Source organism: Chiloscyllium punctatum, chromosome 12 (assembly GCF_047496795.1).
Source record: "Chiloscyllium punctatum isolate Juve2018m chromosome 12, sChiPun1.3, whole genome shotgun sequence".
Classification (NCBI taxonomy): Eukaryota; Metazoa; Chordata; class Chondrichthyes; order Orectolobiformes; family Hemiscylliidae; genus Chiloscyllium; species Chiloscyllium punctatum.
The window spans coordinates 32,560,476-32,573,405 of NC_092750.1; the positions used below are offsets into that span (position 1 = coordinate 32,560,476).

The following is a 12,930-nucleotide window of genomic DNA, read 5'->3' on the forward strand; positions in this document are numbered from 1 at the left end:
TGTTCTTCAGAATGAAAGTGTCCAGCCGCCAGTGCGTCGAACCAACCATAGTGTCCTTACTCTTGACCATTAGATACACTGGAGCATGATCAGAAATAGTGATATTGCCAATTGTACATGACACCACCGAGTCCAAATGCATTGCAGGAGTCCAAAAAATATCAATCCTGGTATGGCATTTGTGCGGAATTGAGAAAAACATAAAATTCCTGCCAGTAGGGTGAAGGTGTCTCCAAACATCTACCAATCCTAGTTCAACGCACAAATCCCTTAATTGCTTAGATCACGAAGAAGATCTCGGGGACCCTTTGGGCAATCTGTCCACTGTAGGGTCTATTAGACAATTAAAATCCCCGCCCCCCCCCCCACAATAATATGCTGAGATGTGAGGTTAACCAGTTTAGAAAGTGCATTTATTAAGAATTTGAGGGTGTTGGGCCAGGGAATAGTAAACATTTAAGATCCTGTATTCTTCCCCATTTATCAAAGTGTTAAGGATTACAAATCTCCCTTGGTAGTCTTTAATACAGTCTAACAACTTAATTGGGAAATTCTTCCCAAAATGAATGGCCACCCACCCCCCCCTCACCTCACCATTCCCAGTATTGAAAGATGAGAAATAAACCCGGTTATAACCATTTTGTTGCAGTTTCACATGCTCTGCATCATCTGGGCATGTTTCTTGCAATAAGGCAACATCCACTTTCTCCCTTTTAAGACTGCAATGTACCTTCTTCCTCTTGACCGGCAAGTGACTCCCCTAAATGTTCCAGGTACACAACTTGAACACATCCTTAGCCACAACCTTCAGTAGCACCATTTAGACTCCAGAGAAGGAGAACTTGAACTACAAATCATTGAGCTTCAGTACAAGAAAGTCCACAAAACACAAAAACTAAATAAACTAAGATAGCTACAACAAACAAACCTACAAAACTTGCAAAAATTACGAACACCAAAAATGGAAAAACAAAAAAGCGCCAAAGGCACTTTTATAGGGATTTACCCACCATTCAAAGGGGGCACCTACACATCTCAAAACTCTACTAACCATCCCCACCACCCTCTTAACTTCTACTAGCTAGGGTCATGCCACAAACACAGGCAATCCTGTAAGGAAAAACAGGATTAGTAATATACACAAGTAAGTTAAATGTAAATATGTCACCCATCCCTTGGTATAATTTAACTTAGAGTTTAAAGGTAAATACTCTATCCATCCCGTGCATAATTTAATACAACTTGTTACCAGCAAAAGGAGACTCCACCAAGTCCTCTCTATGGAAGGACAAACCCAAACAACTGTGTTATCTGTGCCTTTTCAATCGACTGCCTTAAGTCAGCGTGTCCACAAAGTTCCTTCCTTTCTTTGAAGAATCAAATAGATGCATTATAATTCCTCCAAAGCACCACAGGATAGCTTAGAGAGTATGGGATCCCAAGCTCTCTCAATCTCTTCTTGATGCTGTTGTGGGGCTTCCCTTTCCGAATCACTGCGGTTGAAAAGTCTTGGAAAAACATTACCCTGGAAACTCGCACACCAACGCCCTTGGATCCTTCCCTTGGGCTCTGCAAGCTTCCAAGATTCTCTGTTGTCTTTATCATGAAGGAGCTGTACTAGGACAGAGCGAGGGTGCTGGTCCATTCATGGCTTTCGTATCATGACACAGTGTAGTCTCTCAAATTTTATCCTTCCCTTTTCAGCCTCCAAACTAAGGAATTCGGGAATTACTTCTCAAAGAATTCAACTGGCCGCTTACCTTCTGTCCCTTCCAGCATGCTAACAACACGAAGGTTCTTTCTTCCGCCCCTCTTCTCAAGGTCATCCACGAGATCCAGCAAACCTTTGTTTCCAGGGCTTCAATCTGACTCTTAGATGAATTAGCTCTGCCTCCACCCCTGTGGCCCAGTGCTTGAGCTCATAAGTCCTTTTTCCCAGGTCTTGCAGCACAGCAGAGACCGAGGCCAGCTTTTTCTCTTTTTTTTTTCTTAAATCTGCTTCCCAAGAACTTCGCAAGATTTGGCAAGCTCCTCAACCAAGGCCTGGCGAGTAAACAAGCCCAGTGCCTCAGTGGATTGAATTGCAGCCTTGGCCCTGGGTGAACTTCCTCCTTTATTCAGCATTCTCCCACAGCAAAAACTAAGGTCAGTAGAATTTTCATGTCCTGTAGCCCTTTTACTTTTGTTTTACTCACAGTAACATGGATGGGATGGGTTCTAGTTCTGTCCTGCTGATGTCATGGCGTGGAGCCTAGCAAACGTGATCCTCCTAAGTCGTTGCCATCTTGGACTCCCACCTGATAATAAGACTTGATAAATCGGACTCCAAGATGAAACCTGGTTTTATTTATCATAAGTTTAATTTGGTATTTATCAGTCACGGAACATATTCACAAAAGAACACCAAAGATTCTTACAGGGAAGTTTCTTAAAGGACAAGAATATTAGCTTTATTACATTCAACAAGAAGTTATTGAAACAGGTTTCTTACAAATATCAGAAATAGAGATGCAACCATTTTATCCTAAAAGCAGTCTTACAGATAATCAAGGCTCAGTGACAGACTCTGTCTCCAACTAAAAGTTCTTGTTCAGTTGACATTGCTGTTCTAGTTGGTTTCAGAAAAATTCTTCTGAATAACTTGTAAGCCACCAGGACCTTTTGTTTTCTGCCCACAGTACAGAGTATTTTAGAGACTGCTAATTAGAAATGCTGTGTTAATTGATCATTTCTCTCTGAATGTCTGCTTTTCTTTGAAGAGGCCTGTATACTACCTTTCTAAATAAACTTGTGTCAGTCTCTGACAGTCTATGACATAGAACATCTTGTTGCTAGGCAATGGCCCAATTTTTTCTCTCTTCGATCCTTTTTTTTTCAATGCAATGACTATAAAAAAGATCATTTAAATGCATGTATACAAACATTCAGACAACCTGACACCACTCAGATCCCTGGAGGACTATGGGCCAAGTGCAGGCGGGTGGGACTAGTTTAGTTTGGAATTATGGTCAATATGGACTGGTTGGACTGAATAGTCTGTTTCTATGCTATATGATTCTGTGATTCCATTTCAAAAATGTAACTAAAATGATGTTCTTCCCTTCTTAATTCTCTCAATATAATAATGCAAATCAGACCTAAGGCTAAACATAATTTCTTCATTTTGGATCCCATGTTCCCAAACCATAATAAATAATGAACCTTTGTCACAATCCTTTCTACCATTTTGCTCTTTGGATGTTGGCAATGCTTGGTTACATTTTCTCCTATACCTAAGAAAAGGGTAATAAAACCTTCGTGAACTGCTGTAGTCCTTCTGTTGATAGTACTGCCAAGATATTGTGATCCTAGTATTTTTTGATTTGATTTGATTTATTATTGTCACATGTACCTAAGTAAGTGAAAAGCTTTGTTTTGTGTGCAGTACAGGCAGATCATACCATACAAAGTGCATAAGAATAATAGAATAGATGAGGAATTCAATGTTACGGCTGCAGAGAAGTTGCACAAAGAGTGAAATCATCATTAAATTAAAAATTTCGGAGGCCAATTTAGAAGTCTGATGACAGCGGACAAGGAGCTGTTTGATGTAATAGTGACGAAAGAATGTTGGCATTTTTGTTATCAGTTATTTGGAAGGTGAACTTGGTGTGTTAATATTCCTATGACTTGTTTCTCCTCAGTAGTAAAGTTTTTCTGATGAAGGGTTACTGGACCTGAAACGTTAACTCTGCGTTCTCTCCACAGATGCTGCCAGACCTTCTGAGATTTTCCAGTAATTTGTTTGTGTTTCTGATTTCCAGCATCTGCAGTTCTTTTTTGTTTGTAAACCAATCTATTTACTGATAACACACATTCAGAGTTTTCAACACACAGTAACCTACATTAATCCCAAAACTCCTTAATGAATTTCAGAAGCAAACAAAATCCATTCTACAGTACCCAACAGTAGCTCTTATACAATAACTTCACACCAAAATTCCTTTCCCTAACATCTTGATAGTTTTAAGGTAACTGTGATTTTAAATTCTAGTCCGGAACCTTTGAAAGTTTATTCCTGCAGCTGTCTGAGTTTAAAGAGACTCAGCAACAAGTCCTTTTCAGAGTTTTAACCACACATTTCCTATCTGGGAATCTCAGTAGGTATAATCCAAGGTAATCTTATTACTACATTCTCCCCTTGTCAGGAGCACTGCCTTATATATCTCCATGCAATGACTTCATAGGAGACCCCAAAACAAAGTAAAACTGAAACAAAAGTCTCTCTCTCTCTCTCTCTCTCTCTCTACTTTCAGTGTTTCTCTTAGACTTAAAAAAATTGAGGTCCTTGTGGCACATGGTTAGTGTCCCTCTATCTGAGCCAGGAGACCTGGGTTCAAGTTCTACCTGCTCCAGAGGTGCTTAATAACATCACTGAACTGGCTGATCAGAAAATATCTTAAAAAGATTCTGGTCTAAATTCCTAATATAAAACCTTGAGGTACAGTTGTTTGTCTTGCTAAGTCATAAAATCCTCAAGTAAGCAAATATCTTATAGGCTGACAAAGTAGTCCTCACAAAATCACTATGGTTACAGAAAGACCTGCAGGTTAATCATTAATTTAAGATACACAGAAAACCCATATGTTATAACTTAAGATACAAAACTTAAACGCAAAATATATGATATTAAAAAATGTGTAATTTGGATAGTTTATATCACCAACTCACGGAGGACACCTAAGTTGAATGCTCCACTGTGTTACCTAAGTTGGTCTTTGCCTCTAATTTCTGCAGTGCCATTTTAACCTTCCCTATCTAGCCAACCACCTTGCACAATGGCTGTAATCTGCAACCAACACTGATCTCCCACTGAGATCCATTTTATTTTATATGGCAAGGTTCCGAAGCTCTGTATTTCCCGAAGGTTTCCCATAAAATTAGAAAAATCTGTAATATTAAAGATTTGACCAGCTTAATTTACTTTCCTGCTGTATCTCATGGTAACCACTTCTCACTAACCTGACTGTCTTCAACAAGTTGGGTGCTATGGACTCATGGGTGATTTAAAGGCATTTTGGTAAGATAAACCAGGGCAGGTTTGACACAGTTAGTGGTAGGGCCTGGGGATTGTTGTTGAACAGAGAGACTTAGGGGTGTAGGTACACAATTCCATGAAAGTGATATCACAGGTAGATCGTGTAGTGAAGAAGATTTGGCATGCTTGCTGTCATCGGTCAGAGCTTTCAGTAAGGAGTTGGGACATGCTATTATGGCTATACAGGACCACGTTTGCCAAGGTAATTTCCCCAGAGTAGAGGAGTCCAAAACTAGTGGGCATAGATTTAAGGTGAGAGGGGAAAAATTTAAGAGGGACCTGAGGGACAACCTTTTTACACAGAGGGTGGTGTATATATATATAGAATGAGTTGCCCGAGGAAGTAGTAGAGGTGAGTACAATTATAACGTGTGAAAGACACTTGGACAAGTTATATGAATGAGAAAGGTTTTGAGGGCTATGGGCCAAATGGAGGCAAATAGGGCTAATTCTGTATAGGAAACCTAGTCGAAGGAGCTATTTCTATGTTGTATTACTGTATGATGATAGATGTCTTTTGCCATCATTTTACCACCTGTTCAATCTCCCAGCCTGGCTTGATTAGGCATTAAAATTCTGGCCATGATGTACAAACAAAAGTAAGACAGAAGTGCACAGGGAATATAGAATGCACTGTTGTGTAACATTAAAGTGTTACACATAAGCAAAAAAAAAAGTCATTTTTATTGCAAGGCATTCTGAAATGTATGAAAAAAAGTCAAGAGTGTGGTGCTGGAAAAGCACAGCAGGTCAGGCAGCATCCGAGGAACTGGGATGTATGCCAGTGCTTCGGGGATTGAATTGCAAAATTCTGTCTTTTATTTTGTGAAACACCATGCGTCAGTGTCCTTGATCTTCTATTTATTTCTCTCTCTTTAATGGTTTAACTGCTATCTCTTACCAATTATAAAGCAGAAGAAATGCAGCTAAATACTATGCTGTTTGAGGCAGATATTTAGCAGGGCTGGGAGAACAGGACTTAACTGTTGTTTATGGCTTTGGTATCAGAATGGTCCAAGTATTTGACAGACCAAAGGTATCATGGAGTATGTCAATATTTCAATGAAGGCCATGAAGTTTAGCAGCATGCAGAGGTGGTTGATCATTGTACAAAGAGAAGGCTGAGCAGAATTATAGAGTTGGAAGGTCAGACATGACTGAACTGGGAATTAGACATTGAGGTTTACTGTGGATCACTGTATCAATTTGCAGTGTTAGAAACATTATGGCACAGATCTGATCTTGGAGGGAAGTGTGGAGTAGTCCCATGTCTCTGTGCACTAATCTCTAAGCTTCTAGAGCCCTCTCCAAACTCTAAATTCATTGTTGTGATTGGTTTTGAATTAGCTATGAATGTTGTTCTCTCTCATTTTCTCTCTCCGTCTGCTCACAGTTGTCAGTAATTACATTGTCTAACTATAAACAGATGATGCTAATGACAACCTGCTTGACTTAAAAAGCTTTCAAAATATAACTCATTCTTCAAAAGAAAAATAGCTCAAATTAGGATGGGGCAAAACATTCTTTTCGTCTTTTTCTGCTTTGCAAATACTTTCTTAAATAAAGATAAATAGCTATTATTTAACAACTAAGAGGAAATTCTGGATTAGTGGTGCTGGAAGAGCACAGCAGTTCAGGCAGCATCCAAGTAGCTTCGAAATCGACGTTTTGGGCAAAAGCATCAGGAACTTAGATGAAAGCCTACCCACAAACTCATCACTCACTTTGCGTAGTGTGGTGCTAAATTTCTATGTCTCAGCATCATTCCAGGAATCTTTAGGAAATATCTATGATCTGCCATTTGTGCCTTATTGCTGCATGAAAGTGCCCATACTGTATGGGCTGAAACTTGTACCCTTCCTGTGATGAATTTGGAAGGCACATTTAATCAGGTAGGAAAATAGTGGATTAAGCCTGGGTCAGTCATTTTATTAAATTATAACTCTTTAAACTCTTTCAGCCATTGTCTACCTTCCCAGCCATTGACAATCAATGCCCAATTAAGAAGTTAGACACATCACTGTTGGTTTTAATTCAGAAAGGTTCTTGTGCAAAGATATTTTGTGGTATTAATAAATCATCATGAGAAGGAGAGGGCCCGTTAAAAGATCATTTCTGCTTTTTCTGCTGCTTTCTCCCTTGGGGCCTCTTCCCCAGCCCTTTCCTGCTATTAACTTCTGCTTGGCTCTCTCCTCACCTGGAGATCTGGAATGAGTCCAGTACAGAGGAACCTCGATTATCTGAATATCAATTATCCAAATATCGGATTATCTAGAGGCAATCTCGAGGTCCCGTGAGAAACATTATGTCAAAGACGTGTTTCCAACCCTGATCACGTCTTTTGTTTTCAGTGATTAAAAGTGAACTCGGCTACTGAAATGCTGTCGAGAACACTCCTGGACATCGATGGGAGCCCAGGGACCATCTTCAAATATCTGACCGCCCACCTTCTCTCTCTCTCTCTCCCCACACTTTCCCTGGAGTTCACCACATGGGATTACCCTAAACCCCCCTTCCCCAGATAATTTCTCTCGCATTGTCCTGTACAGGGCAAAGGTGGAACTTGACAAAAATGTGCACTAAACGTGTGTGTGTGTGTGTGTGTGTGTGTGCGCTATTTGGAGACTCACCCCCCAAAGGCAGCAGCAGTCTTACTGTTGGTATGCAGTCCAGCTGACAGGGGGGCAGGGGTTTGGGATTGGGGGCGGATGGTGGCGTGGGGGTGGACACCGAGTGGAGTGGATGGGGGGGTGGGGGTGGACAGGGGTTGGGGTTTCACGTGCAGTGTGCTGCTGCCTAGTCTCCTGAACAGGGAGTGGACTGAGCAAATGCTTGCTGTGTCAATCCCATTTAACTGATGGAGGGGAGGGGGGGGGGTGTGGTGAGGCTTGAGCAATGCTGCAGGTCCTTTACACACAAGTGTGTCTCTGCTCAGAAACAAACTCTGAGGCAGAGAGAGGGATCAAGGCAGGCAGAACGAGGAAAAAAGGATACGTCAGAAAACTCGGAGCCCCATTGAATCGGTTAACTGAACAATCAGTTCTCTGAACTAAATAGTGCCCGCCCATCTCGTTTGGATAATCGAGGTTCCTCTGTACTGGCAGAAGCACCCTTCTGCTCTGTGACACTGCTGAATACATAAGAACTCCTGACCTTTGATTCACAAGTCGATCTTAGCAGGCAGGACTTCTGCTTCCAATGTTTTTGATTCTTCAATGGAAGGCAATTAATGGCCTGGTAAATAACTTAGTGGCACAAGATGTTAAAGGCCTTACTGAAAAGTTTTGAAATTTTGAAATCTCTGGCCCTTCAGGAAATTGCCATGCTCATTAACTTCCTTTAGATTCTATCCTATGTGCTTTGATCCAGCCAAGTAGAAAAGACCATGGGATCTGGACCCATTACTGGGCTCCTGCAGGTTCAAGGTAACTGCATGCTATCCTGACAATTTTGACAATGGGGGCCTCAATTTAGTCAGCGTGAAACTGACCTGTGGCCATTGCAACTGGATGCTTAGGTCTTTGCAGGTATGCCCAACGTTACAACGCAGAAAGAGCAACTCTAGTTGCAAAAAACAAGTGATCAAAACATTTGATGTGACAGATGTTTGTGAAGCTGAAGCTGAGGGTGAGGGGAGGGGCATATGGAGCCTTGATGCTGTTGATCTGGGTGGAGTATAAGAACATAGAATAGTACACCACAGGAATGGGCCCTTTGAGCCACAAAGTTATGGCAAACATGATGCCAAATTGAACTAATCCCTTCGGCTTTCCCTTGGCTATATCTCTCCATTCCTTGCATATTCATGTGATTATCTAAAAGTACCTTAAATGCCCCTATCAGTCTCCACCACCATCCCTGGCAGTGCATTCCAGACTCCTGCCACTCTCTGTGTAGGTGTCACCTCTGTCTGCATTGCTTATTTAGGTGCTGGTGTCACCGTCAAAGGGATTAAGGAGACATCATCCACACCAGGAGTCTCCTGAGAGATGCTGTAGCCAGCCACTTCTATATACTCTTTCAGGTCACCCCTCTCTACCCATCTGAAGAGTCTGAGGGTATGTTGATGGGTACAAATGTTTTGACTCTTCTTGCCCAACCATTGCTTACAGAGCTCATGAAGTTGGTGATGGCATGCGGGTGCTCATCCCCCTCCACCATCCAACAGGTACTGTCCTGGATCTGGTTCTCTTATGAGTATTGTCAATTTCTTGATGGAACAAGTATATATGGCCTGCATAGACTGTTTGGTGCACATCGGTGTGCCAGCCTCTGGAAGCTCTAATAGATCCTGTCACATCAGCTGTGTAGCACCAATATCTGTCACCATGTCGATGATGCAGGATCAGAGGCTCATCAGCCTGAAGCTCAGTATTGCTGGGCACTCTCCTCGTGATCAAAGTGTAAGGAATGTCAATGTCATTGCCTCTCAGTTGCTCAGGCAAGTCTGTGCTGTGCTCACCAGACTGTGATCCGACTAAATATATGCGACTACACTACTGATGTGAAAGTACTTCTGCTCTAGGTTGTGGGGCAATGATATTTCAGTGCACCTTCTGAGGTAATCTGATTAAGCTTGGCAGCTGGCCAGTCTCAACTCTGCAAGAGAGGCAAGAGTAATGGGAGGGCAGTGTGCATTCCAACATGTCCTTCTGATTATTCATCATCTGGAGCTCTGTACGAGCAGCGGTGCACAGACAACCACTATACTTTGTACTCACCTGAGGGTCTTCTGTGCGTATCTGTTTGTCCCCTCAGTTCTCTAGGCCTGACACCTGTTTTGCTATCCAGATTGTTTATTTCACTTCCATTTCTTCCAGCTCCAACATTTCTCCTTCCAAAGATGTGAAGCTTGCTATGTAGAGCAAGCTACCTCTGATTCTTGACCTTTCCCTTGAGTTGCATGTTCTCTTCAACTGAAAGTAAATTCATTCTCATTTTTATTCACCATGAAAGAGACATGCCCTTTAGGTGGCAGCCCAACTCTCCATCGTGATGTCACAAATGGCCACACTGTATTAGCTTTGTAGGAATCTGCTGTCTTGACTGGTTTCCTTGACACAGATGCAAATATGAATCTGACAGCAAGAGTTGATGCCTGGATATCCCCAATAACTGGGTAGGCAACCCCTTCTCCAAACACGTAAGCATCTTCAGCCTTAATAACGTAAATAAAAGTTACCTTGCTGGAACTCATCTTGTTGTTGGTTGCCTTTTAACATGAGCTGTGTATGGGGTCAACTCTGTGATTGTTGAGTTCCTCTGTTATTGCCATTCAGGTTTGCTTGGTTTGATGATCTAGTCCCTAGGGAACAAAACTTCTATCGGTACTTTTGTAATCAGGAGAATTATCTGTTCAGTTCTGAAGTGAACCTTAATCTTCCCTTGGGTATGGCAATATTTAGGAGCGAGTGAGGACTGCAGATGCTGGAGATCAGAGTTGAGAGTGCGGTGCTGGAATAGCACAGCAGGTTAGGCAGCATCTGAGGAGCAAGAGAATTGACATTTCAGGCATAAGCCTTTCATCAGGAGTCAACAGTTAGGATAGTATCCAAAGCTCCCTCAGTCCTCCCTCTGTGGTTGCTGCATGAATAAATCTTGTTGCCTTTTAAAGTTGGACACCAGCATTTCATGAGCTGGAACTTCACCTTGCCTGCGTCATTTAACTATCCAGCACCTTGCCTGCCAATAATTGGTGTGGGCTGACAATATCATGACTGCAACTCTGCCCCTGACTGTTTGGTATGCCACCCACTGCATGTACTAGAAGTAGAACCTGATGATAAAATTGTGACCATTGTGTCAGTTGACACGTTAACTCTCCCATCATACTTTGTTAATACACTAATTGTTATACGGGAGAGTATCCTTTGACTGTAGTTGAAGAGAACCACAGGAGATTTCAAATATTCCATTTCTAGTCGAAATATAGTCATGCGGAAAAATCAGATGCATGTTACAAACGTTAAAATATAACCAAAAATCTTGACTATTATTTATTAAGTTCATGGTACGTTTAGATTAAAGCGTAGATATTTCATAATTAACCTCTTCAGAGATGTTATTGCACACCCTCTGGAGCAGGTGGGTCTTGAAGCCAGGTCTCTATGGCTCAGAGGTAGGGACACTGCCACTACATCATAAGAGCCCTGAGATTAAAGCATAATATATAAAAAAATAGAGTATATAGTGTATATGTGTCACACTAATAAAATTAATTTAGGTTGTGTCGTAATTAATATTTTGAGCTAAATCTGATACAAGTACGAAATGTTAAAAATTATTTCAAATCATTGTCTCATAAATAGTATAATTCATTTCATAACCTGGAGCTCATGTTTTAGAGCTTTAGTGAATTTTTAGATCATAACTTTTTTATGGAAGAAAACAGAAATCTAGGCACTGAAGGCTTATTTAGGGTCTTGAGTGAGTCACAATTCTAATTGCAAGGAATGTATTCACATTGCCCTTCTTTGGGTATATTTTAAAAAAAAGCAACAGTGCCAGTTTGAATCAACCTACTCTGTAGGATGATGCATGAAACCTTTCATCATGTTGTCTGCCTTTGATATCATATCTTTTACCAGAGTACTGATGTCCATGTGCTACATATGTCATTAGTTTCTATCTTCGATTTGCTGTGAAGAGTAAGAATTAAGTTAAAAATAATCAATAATTTTCTTCTCTCATGTTACTTGTACTTTTTACAATTTTATAGTATTAAATGTAATTTTTCGAGGCAAGAAGGTGGCAACTGATGTGCTGTAGAATAGAATTTCAAATGTGTCACAACAGCAACCTGTGTTATATTTTCATTATCTTAAGTGTGAAGTAACACTTCAATATTCTCAGTTTCTCTGATTCTGGAACTCTAAATTTATTTAGCTGTGAAATTATATAATCTAATATACATTTTTGTCTTTGCCAATTTCATCCCACATTTCATCTTTTACCCTGCTATAGACCAGGACATTTCCAGGTCTTGGCTTCAATTTGCACTCAACCAACTGATCTAATTTATGGTCGAACAAGGATTGACCTTAACTTCTCATGGAAAGATTATTTTACATTTGTGATTCTTAATCCACTGATCACTATTGGAAGTGCACATTTATTGACATGTTGTGAAGTCAAAACGTTCTTGTCTGAGATGTCCTTACAATTAAAAGATATTTCAATACTCACTATCAATGCACAGCTGTGAATAGTAGCTACTTGCATTACTGTCCATGGAAAATATGGCATTCTTGTACCTATTGTTCTGATTCCTAATGAGCTTCTGAAAATTTGGTGAGGACAGAATTGGATTGTGATTACCTTACTGTCAAATATCCTGCTAACACTCACTGTAAAGGCTTTTACAATTAATGGGCAGAATACTAGAGTGGACTGCCATTCACAGAACTGTTGTCTGGGATAAATATTTCCAGATTAGAAAAGAAGGTGGAATGTTGCTATCTCCTACTATACAAAGCACTTTGTAAAGCTTAATTTATGGAAGTGTTATCATTCAACCCATGCAAGAAACCCTGATTGTAGAATTTTCTGTCACTAGAACATATTATTTTGACTCACTGCTATGTGTCGTAACAGATTTTTAATCATTGCCCATGTTCGATCTTTAACAGTGTATCAAATTCTGTATTTCTAGCTGTCAGCATTAAACTTTTAATGAATGCAAAATAATGTAAGACGGGAGCCAAAAAACTGACTGCTGTTGAAATTTTGCAATGGTTTGAAAATTGTAAATTTATTTTAATAGTATCATAAATGGGTTCTTACCAAGTACTCATTAGACTAGTTAAAATCACACAACAGCAGGTTATAGTCCAACAGGTGTATTTGGAAGTACA

General features: G+C 40.5%; 1 protein-coding gene across 6 annotated transcripts in view; it reads left to right on the plus strand.

Annotated features, from left to right (window-relative positions):
• The window catches only part of LOC140483762 (voltage-dependent L-type calcium channel subunit alpha-1D-like), a 600,966-nt gene that overhangs the window by 162,617 nt on the left and 425,419 nt on the right, over window positions 1–12,930 (plus strand). The gene's annotated exons all lie outside the window — the stretch shown is intronic.